The sequence below is a fragment of the Microcaecilia unicolor genome, chromosome 3 (genome assembly GCF_901765095.1).
Source record: "Microcaecilia unicolor chromosome 3, aMicUni1.1, whole genome shotgun sequence".
NCBI lineage: Eukaryota > Metazoa > Chordata > Amphibia > Gymnophiona > Siphonopidae > Microcaecilia > Microcaecilia unicolor.
The window spans coordinates 380,318,033-380,339,334 of record NC_044033.1 but is presented as its reverse complement, the minus strand read 5'-3'; the positions used below and the strand labels follow the sequence as shown (position 1 = coordinate 380,339,334).

At 42.1% G+C, this 21,302-nt stretch overlaps 1 protein-coding gene and 1 pseudogene across 1 annotated transcript in view; both read left to right on the top strand.

Annotated features, from left to right (window-relative positions):
- The window catches only part of ASXL2 (ASXL transcriptional regulator 2), a 317,528-nt gene that overhangs the window by 39,128 nt on the left and 257,098 nt on the right, over window positions 1–21,302 (top strand). The gene's annotated exons all lie outside the window — the stretch shown is intronic.
- On the top strand, window positions 16,590–17,143 carry LOC115467362 (annotated as a pseudogene).

The window sequence follows — 21,302 nt, the reverse complement described above, 5'->3', positions numbered from 1 at the left end:
TGCAACCAACAAAACCTGTTCCAGGGACCTGCATACTGCTGTCAGGGAGCTGGGTATGACATTTGAGGCTGGCATACAGGCTGGCAAAAAAGGTTTTTATTTTTTTAGTGTGGGAGGGGGTTGGTGACCACTGGGGGAGTACAGGGAGGTCATCCCCCATTCCCTCCGGTGGTCATCTGGTGAGTTGGGGCACCTTTTTGAGGCTTGGTTGTGAAAATAAAAGGACCAAGTAAACCCGGCAAAATACTGATTAACTCCGCTTTTTCTTTCCATTATCCACGAAAGCTGGCCATCTGGTAGCCATGCCCATGTCCCGCCTTTGCTACGCCGCCGACATGCCCCCTTGAACTTTCGCTGACTCAGCGACGGGAAAATGGTGATGGTGTAAAAAAAGCAGGTTTCGATTTATACTGATTTTGCCGCTTTTGAGAGATCGCCGGCCATCTCCCGATTTATGTCGGAAGATCGCCAGCGATCACTTTCGAAAATAAGCCCGATAGTTTTTTCTTTGAGGACTTGGCTGGATTTTCAAAGCAAAGGTATTCACATATTGCTATTTTGAAAATTACCTGAGGAAACTATAATCACATGCTCTTTACCTACTCTGTGGCACTGAACGTATTTTAAGGGTTAATTTAAATTTCAAAGTATGAGGGTAATTTTATAATAAGCACCTAGGAATGAGGGCAAGAAGTCCCCTATTTTTTAATCTAATCTATCAAGATACATAGGTACTTTTGAGTCTTTGTAAAATTGCCCAGCAAAGTTGCAGAAATCATGGCTAAAATGAAATCTTGGGCATTCATGTCTGCTCAGGAGTAGATTTAAATATTCACATGAAAAAGTACAAATTACGCACATAAATCACAACTTTGCCTACACTCCACCCAAAACCCACCCTAAACATGCCTATATCCACATTGCATAAAAGCATACTATGAGACCCCAGGCGAGAGTTATGGGGTGATCCTGTCAATATCACAGTCAGACAAGATTGTAAATCTGAGGCCTGTTCCTTCACAGGCCTAGAACAAAAGAAAAGCCTCTTATATTTTGAGGGGGAAAAGAGTTTGCTTGGGCCTGTGGGACAGCCACACCCCAAACATATTTTGTAGGTTCTTTTTTTTCTCTCTTTGTATTTCCTGGTCTGACTTCAACCAGACCTCAGAACAAGGCTCACAATTCTTCAAATGAAAGATTGGCTTACCTCAGCCAGATCACAACAGCTAGAAATGTTCAGTAAAGGTGTATGCTAGGACTTCAATTCTTCCTTCTCTGGGCCTCCTTACCCTCAACTTGGCCATGTCAGTTAAACTTCTCAGGTATTGACTACCCCTCCCAGCTCACTTCCTCCCAGGGTGGCATCAGTGCTCTTATCACCATAAGAGCACTGGTTTGTTTGAGAAGGACTTTTCTTATGGGCGAGGGGCAGTGTTCTATAAACCTTGTCACACTCACACATTCTTGTCATCACATATACTTGTTTATGTGGGGTAACTTTCTAAATGGATGCTTAGAGGGCTTCTGTGTGAAGCCTATTTTTATAAAGGAAATGGGTACCTATTTAAAAAACTACATATTGGCCACCCTCCAATCTTCAGGTACTATGGATGATTTTAATGACGAGTTACAGATCACTAACAGCAGGATGAGCAATTTCATGTTTGAGTTCTTTCAGTACCCTGGGTTGTATATCATCTGGTCCAGGTGATCTATCACTCTTTAACGTCGATTTGGCTCAGTGCTTCTTCCAGGTTCACTAAGATTTCTTTCGGTTCCTCTGCATCATCACCTTTGAAACCATTTCCGGTACAGGTAGATCTCTTACGTCTTGTTCTGTAAAGACCGAAACAAAGAATTCATTCAATCTCTCCGCTATGGCCTTGTCCTCCCTGAGTGGCCCTTTTCTCCTTGATGATCCCATGGATTCCCTCACAGGCTTTCTGCTTCAGAATGTACATGAAAAAGTTGTTTCTATGAATGTTTGTCTCCGAGACAAGTTTCTCTTCATATTCTCTTTAGCCTTCTTTATCAATGCTTTGTATCTAATTTGCTAGTGCTTATGTTGCTTATTTTCTTCATTCGGATCCTTTTTCCATTCTTCAAAGGATGTTCTTTTGGCTCTAATAGCCTCTTTCACGTCACCTTTTAACCATGCTGGCTGTCGTTTGCGCTTCTTTTCATCTTTGTTAATACGTGGAATACATCTGATCTGGGCTTCCACAATGGTATTTTTGAACAACATCATACCTGCTTTAAAGTCCTAATCTTTGCGGCTAATGCTTTTAACTTCTGTTTAACCATTTTCCTCATTTTATCGTAGTTGTCCTTTGAAGAATTAAATGCTGCTACAGTAGATTTCCTTAGTGACTTCACTCCAGAAATCAGCTGTTACCCAGCGGACCCAACACTGTTACCTCTTGTATTATGCCCTGCATTCCAGTAAGGGCTAGATTTAAAATAGCTCCCTTTCTTGTCAGTTCTTGGACCAGTTGCTGTGTCTTTTAGAGGCTATCTGTTAATGTTATAGGCTGTGACAGTTAAGTTTCTACCTGTGTCAGAAAGCTCAAGTTTAAAACTATGGGGAAAGAGTTTTACAGTATGGAAACTACTTCATAAATAAAGTTTACTCCATTTTAATTCAAACTCTCTTTATCAGTGAACCTTCAATTTCTCTTCTATCCCAGTCTTTAAATCACCAGAGCAAAATAATGTTCACTTACATAGAGAAATGTCCTGTTGTCTCAGAACGTTTCAGAAATAAGGTTATCTAGGACCTTTCCTCTCTATACAGCTTTGATTCTAAGAGGACTGCTTCAGACAGACCCTTTGAAAGTTAACACGGTTAACACCACTTCACTCAAGATGGAAGATACCGCATGCAGCCATATGAAAAAAACAAATGAACAAACGTATAGAAAAAGAAATACAAGTGAATAGTCACCTTTTCTTTCTGACAATCTGCAAGAAGAATGACATCATTCCCAAAGGACTCAAGATCGAAAATCGACACTACACCTGATGAAGCAGTCCCAAACAATTTGGATATACTCTTCAACCCACTCAAGGTATATGAGAATCAGAATGCAAACAAACTAGGAGAAGGAGATCAGGCAAGCTCCCACTGACCACACTGATGGAAGTGCATATCAAATGGGGATGGTAAATTTCTGGAACTACCAATTATCACAGCATGAGATCGCTGTACTTTCCAAATGACAATCATTTTGTCCCTCCAACAAACTAAATGAAATTCAACTATAGTGAGACGTGAAAGAATTCTTTAGAAAACTCGGCTTGAATGTATATTTCCACAAAAAAGAGACTCCCAACAGATTAGAATACAATTTTAATCAAAAGAACATGTATTTCACCCCACACAATGGACAAAATAATAAACTAGACAACTACATAGAAAGTTTCAGACATAGGGTGAAATCACAACTTTCTAACAAACAAAAGAAAATTCTTTACAACCTGTCTCCACCAGAAAGAACTACCATAAACAATACAAAATAACAAAACATTGTCATCAAACTTGCAGACAAAGCAAGCTTTGTAATGATTATGGATACATAAAGATACATTGAAGAAGGACACAGACAGCTCTCAGAGAACACATACTACAAAAAACTAACTGAGGAACCCATGCAGGATTATACAAAACAGTTGAAAAATATTATCAAAACACTTCCAAAGCAAGTACAGCCACATCTAAAAAAACCCCAAAACTCATTCCAAACCATCCTTCTCTGGGCATTCTGCACGATACCTAAAATCCATAAACCTGGAAACCCTTGCAGATCAATCATATCTGGTATTGACACACTTACAGAGGAAATATCTGGACTTATAGAGGAGCTTTTTAAACCCTTTGTGCACAAGACAAACAGCTGTATACAAGACACCACAGACTAAAAAAACATCAAGCACCTACCACCGGATACTCTTCTAGTCACAATGGATGTAGAAGCACTATGCAGCTACATTCCTTATTCAGATGGCAGTGTACCAACAAATGTTACTTGTGGTTTAAATATAGGCATGTGCATCTATGCTAGCCATAAAACTGGTTTAAGTGTGTTGCACCTTAGTGCATGCAGTTACGTCCTATGTAAGTTGAGTGTGTATTTTTAGAATCGTGTGTAGGTGCAGGTGCCATACTTGCCTTTATGCACGTAAATGCACACACATATGCATAAATGTTACTATTCTAAACATTTGCACACATATGTGTTAATGTGAGCACCTAGGTTATAGAATTGCCCTTCACGTGTGTAAGTGCAAATTTGTTCCCCCAGGAGCACCTCTGCTCAGCTGTGCACGTGTAAGCTTACCTGTGTGTCAAGCACACAGTTTTATTAAAGCCCATTTTCACAAGAAATGCATTGTTTTACTTGCGGAAATGCTTTTGAGTAGACCTCTCTTAAAGTATAGAAAACAGAATATAAACAGAAACGTGACTGGGACTGCATATATACAAATTCAACTTTACTCATAATTTGATAGGTAAAGTAGCTGTACTGCCAGAAACTGTACATTTTTGTTGTGCTTTCACAAATCATTTTGCAGTCAGGCTTTCTTCACCTTTTTGGTCTGAGCTTCTTTAATACCTCCTCTTTGTAGCTTATAGATACTGCTAATTATAGAGTACCAAGAGACAGCCAAAAATCTTAGAAGTTTAAATAAGGAAGACAACCTTTAACAGCTGATATAGCTTCCTCAGATGACTCTGTTACAATGTCTGGATGAAATGTTTTGATGTGTATCTTTTTAATAAGTTTTTTTTAAATTGTGCAGCATTGTATTATTTCTTGGACAGTGTAGTCATTGTGTTAAAGATTTTGGATTTGCATTTTTTACTTATTGTTCAGTATTTCCATTGCCAGTCTTCTGTTTGCCTTGCCCCTAAAAGGTCAGACTTAAATCCAGTTGTTAGCTTTATTTGCCTCTATAGGTTTCTACCCTAAATAGTTTCACCCTTGTTCAGAAACAGGAGTAAGTTCTATTATCCTCTGTGGGAAGAAAATTAAATTTTTATTTTATTTTCCTCTGCTGCATGCTTAGTTATGTCATGTGGAAAGGCATAATCGAACGGGGACGACCATCTCTAAGGGCACCCATCTCTAAGGACGTCCCGGCGAAGGGACGGTGAAACCCGTATTATCAAAACAAGATGGGTATCCATCTTTCGTTTCGATAATACGGACTGGGACGCCCAAATCTCAACATGATGGTTGACCTAAATGTTGAGATGGTTGACCTTAGAGATGGTCATCCCCGGTTTTCGGCGATAATGGAAACCGAGGACGCCCATCTCAAAGACAACCAAATCCAAGGCATTTGGTCATGGGAGGAGCTAGCATTCGTAGTGCACTGGTCCCCCTCACATGCTAGGACACCAACCGGGCACCCTAGGGGGCACTGCAGTGGACTTCACAAATTGCTCCCAGGTACATAGCTCCCTTACCTTCGGTGCTGAGCCTTCCACTACCATAGCCCTAAGGGGTGAAGAGAGGCACCTACATGTGAGTCGGTGGGTTTTGGGTGGGTTTTGAAGGGCTCACGTTTACCAGCAGAAGTGTAACAGGTGGGGGGGGGGGGGGGGATGGGCCTGGGTCCGCCTGCCTGAAGTGCACTACTACTACTACTACTACTTAGCATTTCTGTAGCGCTACTAGGGTTACGCAGCGCTGTACAAGTTAAAACATGGGAAAGGACAGTCCCTGCTCAAGAGAGCTTACAATCTGCACCCACTAAAACTGCTCCAGGGACCTGCATACTGCTGTCATGGAACTGGGTATGATATTTGAGGCTGGTATAGAGGCTGGCAAAAAATAAAAAAATTTTTTTAGGGTGGGAAGGGGTTGGTGACCACTTGGGGAGTAAGGGGAGGTCATCCCCGATTCCCACCGCTGATCATCTGGTCAGTTTGGGCACCTTTTTGAGGCCTGGTCGTGAAAAAAATGGACCAAGTAAAGTTGACCAAATTCTAGTCAGGGACACCCTTCTTTCTTCCATTATCGGCTGAGAATGCCCATCTCTTAAGCATGCCCCAGTCCCGCCTTCGCTTCGCCTCCAACACACCCCCATGAACTTTGGTCATCCCCGCGACGGACTGCAGTTGAGGGCACCCAACATCGGCTTTCGATTATGCCGATTTGGGTGACCCAGAGAGAAGGACACCCATCTCCCGATTTGTGTCGGAAGATGGGCGCCCTTCTCTTTTGAAAATAAGCCTATTAGTATATTTTGTTTCATTGCAACATAATAGGAAAGAAATGTCAGGAAAGTGATTTTTAATGTTTCTGGTTTGAAGCTGTTCCTCAGTGCATTAAGAGACTCTTAATAAACCGTTCTAGCGATTCCTGGTGTGGCAAATGCGCTGCAGCCCATGGTCTGCGTCACATTTGCCATGCAGGAATCGCTAGCGCAAAGGCCCTAAGAGACAGTATCTCAATTTCCACAGCATTTGTGTATTTGAAAGTGGTTTGGTAGGTTATCCTTAATACCTCAGCACACTAACTACACATGCCTATAACTCCTTCCTATTCATAAGCATTGCTATACTGGGACAGATCGAAGGTCCATCAAACCCAGTATTCTGTTTCCAACAGTGTCCAATCCAGGTTACAAGCATCTGGCAAGATCCCAAACGAGTAAAACAGATTTTATGCTGCTTATCCTAGGAATAAGTGGTGAATTTATTTTTGTTACATTAGTACCCCGCGCTTTCTCACTCATGGCAGGCTTAATGCGGCTTACATGGGGCAATGGAGGGTTAAGTGACTTGCCCAGAGTCACAAGGAGCTGCCTGTGCCGGGAATTGAACTCAGTTCCTCAGTTCCCCAGGACCAAAGTCCACCACCCTAACCACTAGGCCACTCCTCCACTCAAAGTCCTTCTTAATAATGGGTTATGGACTTTTCTTTTAGGGTCTTGTCCAAATCTTTTTAAAAGCCTGCTAAGCTAAAAGCTTTTACCACATTCTCTGGCAACAAATCCCAGAGTTTAATTACATGTTGAATGAAGAAATATTTTCTTTTTGTTCTGAGTGTACTACTTAATAGTTTCAGTGCACTGCATTCCCCCTAGTCCTTGTATTTTTGAGTTACACTCAAAAGTATATTTTTTTTAACCTACCCTGGATATATGCACTCACTAAGGGGCTCTTTTACCAAACTGTGATAAAAAAAAGTGGCCTTTGGCATATGATTATGTGGCTCATTCCCATGTGCTAAGGCCATTTTTTCCGCCTAGGTAAAATGGCAGAGTTTTCTATTAGAGATGGTCGACATAAATGTTGAGATGGTCGACCTTAGAGATGGTTGACCTTAGAGATGGTCGTCCCCGGTTTTCGGTGATAATGGAAACCGAGGACGCCCATCTCAAAAATGACCAAATCCAAGGCATTTGGTCATGGGAGGAGCCAGCATTTGTAGTGCACTGGTTCCCCTGACATGCCAGGACACCAACCGGGCACCCTAGGGGGCACTGCAGTGGACTAACTGATGCAATAACTGAACGGAAAGAGCCCTTCCCTTACCGATCCCTTAGCGATTCGGAAAGGAACGGGCATGCATGAAGGAAATCGAATGCAAATGAGCTGCTCACTGTTACCTCATTTGCACACGATTTCCTTCCTAAGGAGGGGAAGCCAGTACAGAGCAGCCAAGCATTATGCATGGCTGCTCTGTGCATGCCAAAGACTGCTTCATACATGCAGACCAGCTGCATGTATAATAGCCGTTTACAACCTTAAGTAAATTGCCATCTACAACCTTTAAAAAACAGAAGTCCAGGTGAAAATGTCCAAGTGCTCATCAGGGACGTCTTTTTTTCAGTATGGGTGAAGGACGTCCAAGTGTTAGGCGCCTTCGCTATGCCTCTGTCCCTGTGACGGGCAGTTGAGGACGTCCAAAGTGTGGATGTTTCTTTGAGAAGGACGTCCATGCCTTTGCTATGCCTTTATTTGGATTTTGGATCACAAGTAGCAGCAGTGGGATTTGAACCGGCCCCTCTGGATTTCAAGACCAGTGCTCTAACCACTAGACCACTCCTCCACTCCCTTGAAATTTAGCTGCCCAAAATGTTTGAAAGAAGGACGTCCACACCTTCGCTATGCCTCTGCTGACACACACACACCTCCCCCCCCCCCCCCCCCCCCCCAGGGACCTGCATACTGCTGCATTGGACCTGAGTATGATATTTGAGGCTGGAAAAAAAGTTTTTTAAGTTGTGTTTTTCAGGGTGGGAGGGGGTTAGTCCCCACTGGGGGAGTCAGGGGAGGTCATCCCCGATTCTCTCCGGTGGTCATCTGGTCAGTTCGGGCACCTTTTTGAGGCTTGGTCGTAAGAAAAAATGGACCAAGTAAAGTCGGCCAAGTGCTCATCAGGGACACCCTTCTTTTTTCCATTATCGCTCGAGGACGCCCATCTGTTAGGCACGCCCCAGTCCCGCCTTCGCTACACCTCCAACATACCCCCAGGAACTTTGGTCGTCCCCGCAACGGAAAGCAGTTGGGGATGCCCAAAATCGACTTCGATTATGCCGATTTGGGCGACCCTGAGAGAAGGACGCCCATCTCCTGATTTGTGTCGAAAGATGGGCGCCCTTCTCTTTCGAAAATAAGCCTGATAGGGGGGTTCTTTTACAAAAGCGCACTGGCGGTTTTAGGGCGTGCTAATCATTAGTGCATGCTAAACACTACTGATGCCCATAGAAATATATGGACGACTCTTAACATTTATCGCACGCTAAAACACTACCTCGCCTTTGTAAAAAGACCCCATAGGCACTTTTTCCAAATGGGTTAATCTTGTGCATCACCGACGTGGAGAAACTGGATCTGCCACGAACGGAACAAGTACAGAGAGGGGGAGTAGCGTGATCAACATGACTCTTCCAAAGAACCAGGGAGACAGAATCAAGATGTTTACACTTTATTCTATGTTAAAGCTGGACTCGACACGGCACCATGTTTCAGCAATATTGCCTGCCTTAGGAGTCTGTATTTAGTCATGACTTTAAAATCAACTATGGATTTGTACAGAAATAAAGCAATAAAAAGGATTGAGTCTTTAAAAAGACTAGCAATGCCAGGAAATGGTAGGAGCAGCAGCGGTAGTACAGGAAAAGAATATGGATCGGGTGCTACTCTGTAGATGCCAAAACATAGAGCTGTGGCATCAGCGCTCCCCCAAAAGAGCCATATACTCAAAGAAAATAAATTATTGACCTCACATAAGCTCCCAATGCCCATACTGCTGTTCTGGCTTAAGATTCAGAAGGGTAGAGTGGTCATTAACTACACTCATTATATCCATAACACAATGATTACAGAATAATGTCCTTGTTAATTCCCTTTTGGAATCAATAACCACAGTAAAATTTGTGTGCCTTTTACATTACCTTTATTTTTCAGTTAATTGCATGCTGGAAGCAGAGTCTTTTTAGTAGCCTCAGTAGAGGTTAATTTTATAAAGATTTTTGGCGCCAAGTCCGGTTCGTCAGCATCGAGGTCGGAGGCATAATAATAATGTTGTTATTGCAGCTTCTGATTGTTGTTAAGTTGGAGCTATAGCTTGTGTATCTTGGTTACCCTGTGTTTTGAAGTTTCAATAAAAAAGAATTTAATCATAAAGTGTCTGTTTAGGATGACTTGCTGGGGGGGGGGGGGGGGGGGGGGGGGGGGTTAACATTTTTTCATCAAAAGTGGCCTCTTATAACCTCAGACCGATGGGTTCTTCAAATAGCCCGTCTTGAATATGCCCTCAGTTGGCTCTTCAATCCTCCAAACTGCCCACCAAGAGCTCATTCATTCAGCTCTCAGCACAGGCAGGTACTTAAAAAACCCCAAAACATAAACATAGTAGATGACGGCAGAAAAAGACCTGCACGGTCCACCCAGTCTGCCCAACAAGATAAACTTACATGTGCCATTTTTTGTGTATACCTTACCTTGATTTTGTTGGATTATTTGTAGTAAATAATTAGCAGATTTGAGTACACACAGCTTCAGCTTTAGAAATGTTAATTTCTTTCTTCATCTCTCTCTCATTCACCCCTGAATAATTCACTGCTGAGTCACTTTAAAGTTGAAGTAACAAAACATCTGTTTACTCACAGTTTGCAGTTAGATTATAATCAGACAGGCTTATATTTACATATTACTATACATTTGTATTATCAGCTCCTTCCATGTGCTTAGATGGTAATGGATGCTCACACCACCATAGATCCTCTCAGGTTAGGAGAGATCATGAGCTCCATGTGCTCCATGTGCTGCATGTGCTGTGTCTAACTCCCACAGGAAGTTGCATAGCTGTGTGACCTCTCTAAGTAATTCACATCAGAGGTCACAGAGTAATCACAGAGAAATAATAGGTGACAGGCAATGCATGTAAAATACAATTACATTCCAACAAACCCCTTCTCATGCATAACTGTCATGCAATTATTTATTCATACAAAGTCCAAGCTTTATACGCAGATTCACAAAATGTTCTCTGGGTAACGGTTTGGTCATGATGTCAGCTGTCATCTCACTGGTGTGACAATAGTGTAGACTGATGACCCCTTCTTTCGCCAACTCTCGCACGTTGTGGTATTTCGTTGCGATGTGCTTGGTGCGTGACTGAACCTTGTCATTCTGTGACAGTCGGATGCAGCTCTGATTATCTTCCATTATCTGGATTGGTCTCTTTTCAGCTATTCCAAAATCCAGCAAAAGTTTTTCAATCCACATCAGTTCTCTGCACGCTTCCGATAAGGCCACATATTCAGCTTCTGTAGAAGACAAACTCACAATACTTTGTTTATGACTGGCCCATGAAATTTGTACATTTCCATACATAAACACATATCCACTTGTGGATTTATAATCAGAATGATCCCCTGCCCAATCTGAATCACAGTAACATATTAGTTTTGGATTACTATTGGCTGAAATCTTTAATTTACAATCAATGGTACCCTTTAAATACCTTACCATCCTTTTAACTGCAGTCCAATCTGATTTGGTAGGTGAGCTGACCCTTCTGCTCAAAATTCCTACTGCATTTGCTATATCAGCCCTGTATGTGGTAGTTAGATATAAAAGCTTACCTATGGCTGATCTATATTGGATGTTATCTGGTAAAGGTTCTCTTACTGTTTCATCCTTCAGAAAATCAGTGATCATGGGAGTGCTTACAACTTGGGCATCTTGCATACCTAAACTTTCAATAAGCTCATTTATTTTCTGCTTCTGGCTTAGAAGATAAGAACCATCATTTTGTTTCTCAATTTCTATACCAAGATAGTATGACACATTACCCAGTTCTTTTATCTCAACATTGAGGTTTAAACACTTTACAATGTCCTTGTACTCTTGCTCACTTTTGCTTGCAATGAGCAGATCATCAACAAAAGCTAAAATGTATGCATATTGTCCATTTCTGCACCTAGTGTACAAGCATTTATCTGCTTCACCTTGCTTAAATCCTAAATTTGTCAATATTTCATGCAATTTTTCATTCCAACATTTTGCACTTTGCTTTAATCCATAAAGACCTTTGTTTAATTTACACACTAGCTGTCTTTGTTTTGTATTTATGAAACCTGTTGGCTGTTCCATGTACAAGTCTTCAGTTATTTCTCCATGAAGAAACGCTGTTTTCACATCAATGTGGTTGACTTGCATGCCTTTTGAGACTGCAATGCTCAGAAGTGTTCTTATTGTCGTGTGTTTCACTACAGGTGCAAACACTTCATCAAAATCTTCTCCATATTTTTGAAGATATCCCTTTGCCACTAATCTGGCTTTATACCTTTCCACTTTTCCTTGTGCATTCCTTTTTAACTTGAATACCCATTTGCATCCTATAGCTTTCTTGCCAGGAGGTAATTTTGTAAGAATCCAAGTATTATTTTTATCCAATGCATCAATTTCTTCTTGTGCAGCTTTACGCCATTCAGCAGCTTCTTCTGCTGGCATTTTCTCAATCTCATCCCATGTTAAGGGCTCTTGAGCTTCTGCTGACTTTGTTAGGTAAGACAGTCTTGGGGGTGGAACACCTTTGTTTTCCCTGGATGAGCGTCTGACAACAGGTTGGTCTGACCTTTCCGCATCCTCTAAATCTGAGAGTCCTTCTCCAATTGATTCCCCTTCTCCAACTGTACTGTCTTCTTCAATGATCCTTTCTGTGTCTGCTTCCTCTGCCTGTTCCTCGTTAGATACAGGTGAGTTGCTTTCAGACATCTGCCTTGGTATGGCATTTATATACACTGGCATGTCTATTATGGTTCTAGTTTCATATTCTGGATGATAAGGCTCATCTGGGATAATCCAGCCTTTATCAACCCTCTTGTTTTCATCAAAATATGTAACATGTCTTATGCCAACAATGCCAGTTTTCAGATTCAAAATTCTATATCCTTTGTGTCCTGGAGTATAGCCAACTAAAATGCCCCTTTCTGTTGTGGAATCCAGCTTATGCCTTCTTTGCTTTGGTACATGAGCATATGCTGTACTTCCAAATGTTCTTATGTGTGACAGGTTTGGCTTCCTACCATGCCATGTCTCATGTGGTGTGCGCTCAGCGCCTTTAGTTGGCATTCTGTTTTGTAGGTACACTGCTGTGAGAATGGCTTCCCCCCATAGTCTTTTAGGGAGATTGCTATCTGACAGCATACATCTGGTCATTTCCACAAGTGACCTAAATTTTCTCTCTGCAACAGAATTTTGCTCTGGTGTATAAGCTACTGTTGTGATATGCTGAATGCCTTCTTGTTCTAGAAATGTGCGCATGCTTTGTGAAGTGAACTCACCACCATTGTCGGTCTGAAGAACCTTTGGTTTTCTTTCAAATTTATTGCTCACCATGGCTACGTATTTCTTCAGCATGTCTGTGACTTGACTTTTCTCTTTCAGCAAATAGGCCACACAATATCTAGAGAAATCATCCAAGAATATTAGCACAAATCTGTTATTTCCCAATGATGGGATATTAAACGGTCCACATAAGTCACTGTGTATTAAGTCCAGCACTTTATTACTCCTATTTCCTGTGTATGCAGGAAATGAGGGTCTCACACCTTTTTGAGTAACACAGTCTATGCATTTCTCCATTTTACCAGCATCTTCACTTATCTGAATGCCGGTGGCCAGTTGCTTACTGTAAAGATCCTGGATCACCTTAGAATCACGATGTCCCAGGCGGCGGTGCCAGATTTCCAGACTACATTTACCATCATTCTTCCTTACTTGCGCCATATGTGAGGCTTCACCTGAAATGTTCAGCTTATAAACATCATTATGCATAAAAGCTTCAGCATACACTTCATCATTTTTAGAGATTGTGCACTTACTGTTTTCAAAATGAATCACAAATCCCTTCTTATCTAATGTAGATACACTAAGCATATTGCAAACTGCTTGGGGAATATACAAGACATCACTTACAGGAATTTCTTTAACTTCATTAGACACCTTGCATTTTAAGAATCCAATACCTTTTGCTTGGATCTTAGCAGTCCCTGCGTTTGCAGTTTTAAGAATACCTTCCTCTGGACACATTTCCTGAAAGAAATCCTTAGAATTGGTTAAATGGCATGTGCTCCCCGAATCCAAAATCCAAGTACTTTCATTTGAATTATTATTTACCATAGTCAAAGATTTTTCTGCCATTAGAAAGCCCTTATGTTTATTATTGTCCTTCATACATTTCCTGGTTTGAAAATTCTTTAGTTCCATTGGCTTAGGTGAGCTAGAGGGAGTGTTTTGTGTTTCCTTACACCATTTAGATACATGTCCCTCCTTTCCACATGAGTAGCAAATCAGCTTGCCCTTGGGTGGAGTTTTCCCATAGCTCCGCCTTCCTCTGTTCTTTGCCAAGAAATTTGTTTCATTTCTCTCTGACTGACTTTGAGAACACATCTCCTCAGAATCATTTATTATGCATTCCTGCCTTAGTTTTGATGTTGTCTGTTCAAAAGATTGCCCTTCAATGGCCTCATTTACAGACCTAAAAACATCAAACTTCTTTGATAGTGAGGTAAAAAGAAATGCTCTTTTCAATGCATCACACATGGGAATTCCAGAAAGTTCTAACTTTTGAAATGAAGACATAAGATGCATAATGTGATCATTACATTTACTTTTATCCCTTAATTTGGTTTCATTCAACTCTGCCAGCCAAATTGGTTGCTGCTTTGCATATGTAGTTGCATACATAGTTCTCAGTTTATATAAAATGTCCTTTGGTGTATCTTTTCCCTCCACTAATATGGCTTGTTTCTCTGAGAGAGCTTCCAAAAGCATGCACTTCACATAATAGTTTGCATTGTCCCATTCAGCCATATTTTCAGCTGTTCTGTCTTGGTCTAAGCATATATTTAATCTTTTTGCTCGAAGGAGACATATGAATCTTAGTTCCCACTTCTGATAATTAAACTCAGTTAATCTAGGCACCTTGAGAGAATAGAACAATGGTGAATTTCTTCCCTCAGCCATTTTCTTAGCCTTCTGTCTGCTGTGTGGGGGGAGAGAGAGACAGACTGAATCTTTCCTTTAAAACTTAAGAGAAAAATGTGACCTTTTTTTCTGCCTGGTAATATTTCTCTTCTTTTTCAATTCCTGAGCCCTGGGCCCATAACCCTTTTGTTGGATTATTTGTAGTAAATAATTAGCAGATTTGAGTACACACAGCTTCAGCTTTAGAAATGTTAATTTCTTTCTTCATCTCTCTCTCATTCACCCCTGAATAATTCACTGCTGAGTCACTTTAAAGTTGAAGTAACAAAACATCTGTTTACTCACAGTTTGCAGTTAGATTATAATCAGACAGGCTTATATTTACATATTACTATACATTTGTATTATCAGCTCCTTCCATGTGCTTAGATGGTAATGGATGCTCACACCACCATAGATCCTCTCAGGTTAGGAGAGATCATGAGCTCCATGTGCTCCATGTGCTGCATGTGCTGTGTCTAACTCCCACAGGAAGTTGCATAGCTGTGTGACCTCTCTAAGTAATTCACATCAGAGGTCACAGAGTAATCACAGAGAAATAATAGGTGACAGGCAATGCATGTAAAATACAATTACATTCCAACAGATTTGTACCTGTCTTTTTCAGGGCACAGACCGTATAAGTCTGCCCTGCCTCCCACCCACCACCGGCTCTGGCACACAGACCGTATAAGTCTGCCCAGCACTATCCCCACCTCCCAACCACCAGCCCTGCCTCCCACCACCGGCTAAGCTTCTGGGGATCCCTTCCTTCTGAGCAGGATTCCTTTATGTTTATCCCACGCATGTTTGAATTCCGTTACCGTTTTCCTCTCCACCACCTCCTGCGGGAGGGAATTCCAAACATCCACCACTCTCTCCGTGAAAAAATACTTCCTGACATTTTTCTTGACTCTGCCCCCCTTCAATTTCATTTCATGTCCTCTCGTTCTACCGCCTTCCCATCTCCGGAAAAGGTTCGTTTGCGGATTCATACCTTTCAAATATTTGAACGTTTGTATCATATCACCCCTGTTTCTCCTTTCCTCCAGGGTATACATGTTCAGGTCAACAAGTCTCTCCTCATACGTCTTGTAATGCAAATCCCATACCATTCTCGTAGCTTTTCTTTGCACCACTTCCATTTTTTAACATCCTTCACAAGATACTACTACTACTACTACTATTTAGCATTTCTATAGCGCTACAAGGCGTACGCAGCGCTGCACAAACATAGAAGAAAGACAGTCCCTACTCAAAGAGCTTACAATACGGCCTCCAAAACTGAACACAATACTCCAGGTGGGGCCTCACCAACGTCTTGCAGAGGAACTCTCCACCCTTCTAAAGGCCCATGCGGTCGAACCCATTCCAGCAGGGGAAGAAGGGCAGGGATTCTATTCCAGGTATTTCCATGTGCGATTCAGTGGGCCCCTCAAAATACATGCAATGTATTACAGAGGCATTTTTGAAAGGGATTTGCCATGTATAGATGAGTGTTTACCAATGGAAGAGCGCCTTTGAATATTGCTCCCCTCCCTGGAAACATATGCATGCCTCCATAGTGCCCATTCTTTTCTCCACAGAGAAAAAGGGGAGCATCAGGACCATCTCATAAAAAGAGTTTATTTTTAACACTTGCAAACTGTGAATATTTCCGTGTGCTGGATCCCCACTTGGGGAGGGATTTTCAAAGAAAAAGCCAATAGAGAATTTCCAATCAAAAATCAAATTGCAGGCCCATTGGTATAAAATACCCTCAGATCTCCAAGAATTAAGGTCAGATAAAATGTTGGCATCCCTAGAACTAGCTTACACACTATATTGGAGCAAAAGCAAGAGTAGATTGCTCCTGGCCCCTAAGATCTACAACATCTACAACAGAGTGGGTACCCCTGAGAGACTACACAGAATAAGAAATGATGGAAAATGGAAAAGACACGGGAAACTGTATGCGTGTGCCTTTGGGTGGGCTGAGAGGACAGAGAGTATGACAGTAGTGGTTAGCGTTAACCTATCTGCAAAGCTTGAGAAGCAGCAACCCGAGAATCCTGGCGTATGTTTTTTTGCAATTCAGATTTCTAAAAGTTTAAAGATGAACAAAAAATGTGTCCTGCTCAATGAACCTGGACCTCCGGCTGACTTTTCCTTCAAATAGAGCAACAACATGCAAGATGTTCTTCTAGAGGAGCCACGCCCTGGTTTAAAACTTCTGTGCCAGTCCAACAAGGGAAAACTGATAACACATAACACTCTGACAGAACTGATCAACTTCACTCATGTGATGGAAAGAGTGTTAAAAGAGCCCACTCACCTGTCCTGGATTGATCTCTCCTTCAATGACTTGTCTTCTGTTGAACCAGTCCTGACTGTGTTCCCAAATTTGTCTGTTCTAAATCTCCATGGAAACAGCATCAGTCGTCTCTCCGAAGTTGATAAACTGGCAACTATTCCCACCTTGAAGAGTCTTGCGCTCCATGGGACTCCCAATGAGACAGAAAAAGGATACGGAGCTAGGTGTTGTCTCTGCTACCAAATCTGAAATTGTTTGACTTTAGTGGTGTTACCAAGCAAGATCATGTCACTGCTGAGGTGTGGAGAAGGATGTTTGTGAAACCCAAGTGGGACACTCTACTACACTTAGATTAGGTTCAATCAGATAATCAATTTCAGCAATCGGACTCTGATTCCACCCTGTCCTCAGACTCTGAGTGAGAGAGGCAAGAGCAGAAAAGGGTTAGTTCAGCTTTTACAACTGTTCCTGATTAATTCTATGTAATTGAGTCTTCAAAAAAGCTTCTTTGGTTATGCAGTCTGAAAAGACTATTACAAGAGTCTCTCTGGAAAAATGTACAAATAATGAATCCATTTCTGCCTAATAGATAAGCCTCTTTTCCTGACTTTGACTCTGGTAACAAAATTGGATTGCTATGTATTTTTAAACTACCATCAACTTTCCTGGATAAATCTGAATAATTTTTACTTTTGAAAATACAATGGCTCTGATACTTTTTGAAATAGCAAAAATTAAGATGATTTAGGTGCTAAAAATTAAAACAAAAAGATGGAACAAAGTTCTAGTAATGGTCAAGAACTTGAGAGCTAAGTTTTAGAGTAAAAAAATGCCAGGTCATACATTTGGTGTGAACAAATCCAAGAGTTCTAGATGGAGCCTGAAATATTGTTGTCCTCCAAGCCAGAGAGACACCTGATCACATCTGATGATTTGAGGTAAAGAAACATTGTGAAAAGGCAATTGTCAAACATAAGTGAATGCTGAGGTGCATAGAGAAAGGCATAACTAATAAAAATTAAAACAAAAAGTAGGGAAAATGCCTCTATGAACCGTATAAATGGCAAGTGACCGACTCACCTGCAAATGCGCAGTAGTGACTTCCCTCTCTGTCCCGCCCTCGCGTCAAGACGTGATGACATCAGAGGGCGGAACAGAGAGGGAAATGGAGTCGGACTTTTGGATGCTGCCGCTGGAGCCTCGAAACGAACATCGCACGCACCAACCACCACCCTCCCCTATCATCCCCGCCGCCGCTCCCGCCCCCCTGCCGCTGACCTGACAGCACCTCTCACCTCCGTGTGGAAGCGCTGCAGGCAGCAGCAGAGTGATGTGCTGCTGCCTGCAGCGCTTTCACACGGAGGTGAGAGCGCTGTCAGGTCAGTTCAGGGGGCCCGGCACGGAGGGGGGAGGGAGCGGCGGCGAGGAGGGTTGCTGGAAATCTCGCCCGTTTTAACGGGCTCAACGGCTAGTATACTATAGATGAGACCTTGCCTGGTGTCCAGTTGTGATGGTACAGAAAACTTCTACAAAAATGGTGAAAGTTTTGTACTAAAGTTGTCTAATGTGATATAAGAGCCTAAATAGGTGTATCCTAAAAAAGAGAAGAAACAGGATAGCATGTGTACATTTAAGTACCTTACATTTAAGTACCTTAATGGTGTAACTAATACATAATGTAAGAGGGAAACGGCAGCTAAAGGGGGAACCCCGCTAGTCCCACCACCTTTCCCTCTTATTCCAGTGGAGAAAAACCGATGCTACTAAGGATTTCCCCAGTAGAGGGCACTGTGACTCAGTTCAACCAAGAAGAGGGGAGGATTCCATTGGGGAAGGGCAGGTCCAGAAAAGCCCTGGTGGTACCGCCCAGTGAGGGGGAGGTTTCCTGGGAAAAAGCAGAGCTATATAAAACCTTTAGATGAGCCATAAGGTGGTGTAGAGGAGGAGACAAGCCAACCCATGGAGGTGGAGGAATACCCCGGACCTGAGGAAGCTAATGAGGAAACTATGAGCTATGAGGAGGAGGTACCAGTGTTCCAAGAATCAGAGGAGGTGGTGGAAATCCAGTGTTCCTAGCAGCGCCTAAAGTAGTGATAGGCAGGTCCTCAGCAAAAGCCCTGTGAGTAACAACAAGAACAGATAATTTTTACCTCTTGGCTGGCACAGTTGGGTAGGGGAACACCTGCTTCTTTGTGATTAATGATGGTTTTGGGTCTGCCAGGAATTTGAGCCCTAGGCTTGTATAGAACAGTCTCAAACGGTACAATTTTAGAGGTAATTTGTGATAGTAGAAACTGTAGAGAATTTTGGACTTAAGCGTTTGATGTTTGATATGTCTCCTTCTTAAGAGGAGGTCCTCCCAGTCCTTTATGAATTAGTTTTTTAAAACCCTCTTTCCCAAGAAAGGATGGGAAGGAGGTGAACTGAACAAATAAGAGGCATCTGGCCTCTAACAAGGGGGAGTTTCCTTTGAACCAGAGGGGGAGGAAAGGCTGGCTTATGATTGTTCACTCAGAACCAAAAAGGAGCCTTAAAGGTTGACTTTGAAAGTGTAATTTTTTTTCTTGTGGAAGAGTTTAGGCTCCCTAGCACTTCCCGTTGAGAAGGAGGGAATGCTATATGGTCATCACCTGTTGAAAGGGAGGAGGAGCCTATTGGAGTTTCTGCGATACTTCCCTGGATGGGAAAAGTGTTGTCAGGAGGAACTCAAGGTGTCACTTCCTGTTGAAAGGGGGAATGTCACAACAAGAAGGCAATCGTTTTATAGGAAAAAAAATTCCAGAACAAGAAATCATAATAAGCTCTAAGGGAGCAGACACACTCAGGAGTAACATCAGAAAACACGTTTCCATGGAAAGAATAGTTGATGTAGTGAATAGACTTTCAGGGGACATAGTGGAGCAAAAACACAGAGGGCCTGATATTCAGCTAGTGGCAGGTAGCGTGTTTTCTGTCCAACACCGGCGTTAAACCTAGATTTTCAGTGTTGGTCTGTTTTCTGCGACCGGCATTGAATATCCGGATTTATTTTGGCTGCTAAAAAGTTAACCAGCTATGCCAATATTCAGCACTAACTGGTTAACTTTTCATCCGTTTGGATACAGAAAGTGAAAGTGCCTTGTTGCTTTGTAGCTTTTACTATATGAGACGTGGGGTAAGGAATAATATATTGAAGAGGAATATATTCGAGTTATTCCCCAAGTTTTCCACGTCATCACTGTGACTCCTGACGCAAGTGCTAGTCACCGAAACACGGCCCTTGTCGGGTCTTTTGGTCCAGGCTCATTCATTAAAGAACTGTGTTCCATTTTTAAAGGCCCGTGGTGCTGTTTTTTTGTTTGGACTTTAGTTTGTACTTCGTTCCCTCTCTTTTGTTATATCCTATTTTAACCTCTCAACATAGCTGATTTGGCACTGAATATCTGTGTTGTGATAGCCGACTGTGTTGTGTGATTTGACAGTTAGCGGCTAACTGCTAACCTGGATATTCAGCGGGAGACAACCTGTTATCTTCTGATGAACATCCATGGTTAGGCACTTAAACACTATTTAACTGTCCAGGAGCCATTCCTAGCCTGTTAAATAGTTTTGAATATTGGTGGGGGGGGGGGGGGGGGGAGGGAGAGGGGTAGAGAATTCAAGAATGTATGGTATAAGTACCGAGTGCTCCTACTTGTGAAGAAAAAGATAAATATCTGTACATCACCAAGAAGCAAATTGGGCAGATGGGTCTTGAAATGTTTATCTGCCATCATATGCTATGTTTTTGTTTTGTTTTGCTGCCTTTCTATAGTTTCCAGCACCACCAATCAGTGACTCATTACTATTTATCAGAACACATGGGTTTCTACTTGCTTGACACAACTCTTCTCACCCTTTATGATAAGGAGCAACAATCTGTCAGATAGAGTTGAAGGAAGGAAGGAGTTGTAGCCCTTCCTCATGTGTTCAGAGATTTGTCCATTGTTGGCATGGTTATTTACATGGCTGATCTCAGAAATCTCTGCACAGAACAGAGATTGCAGGGAACAAACAGTACTTCCTGTCACATATGATCACTTTGCCAGTGTGAGTGATGGATGTTATGTTCCGTGTATTGTTGAACGACTGCCCAGAATATTGTTTGTGGAGATTTGGTGATGCATCGATGGAACCCTTGTGTAAGGCAGATTCAGCTCTAGTGTCTATAGAAGTGTTACCATATGTTGATTTCTGTGTCAATGACAATGGTATAGGAGTTGTGGGCATGGTATGTTGTTTAGGTCATCTGATTGGTTTCCTCAGTGCATTTTTTGTAGCAAAAAAGGTGCCGGCAGGGGGTGGGGTAATCACTGAGGGACCCACCTCAAAATAGCCAGGCCCCCTGCAACCAGTCACAGAATCTATGACAAGGCAGAATTGGTGTGTAGAGCTTGAGCTCTTTCATTAAAACTTGGGGTCCATGAGTCAATTGTAGCAGACAATAGAAAAGGTGCCAGTACTCAGTACCCCCTCAAAAAAAAGCCCTGGGTTTCC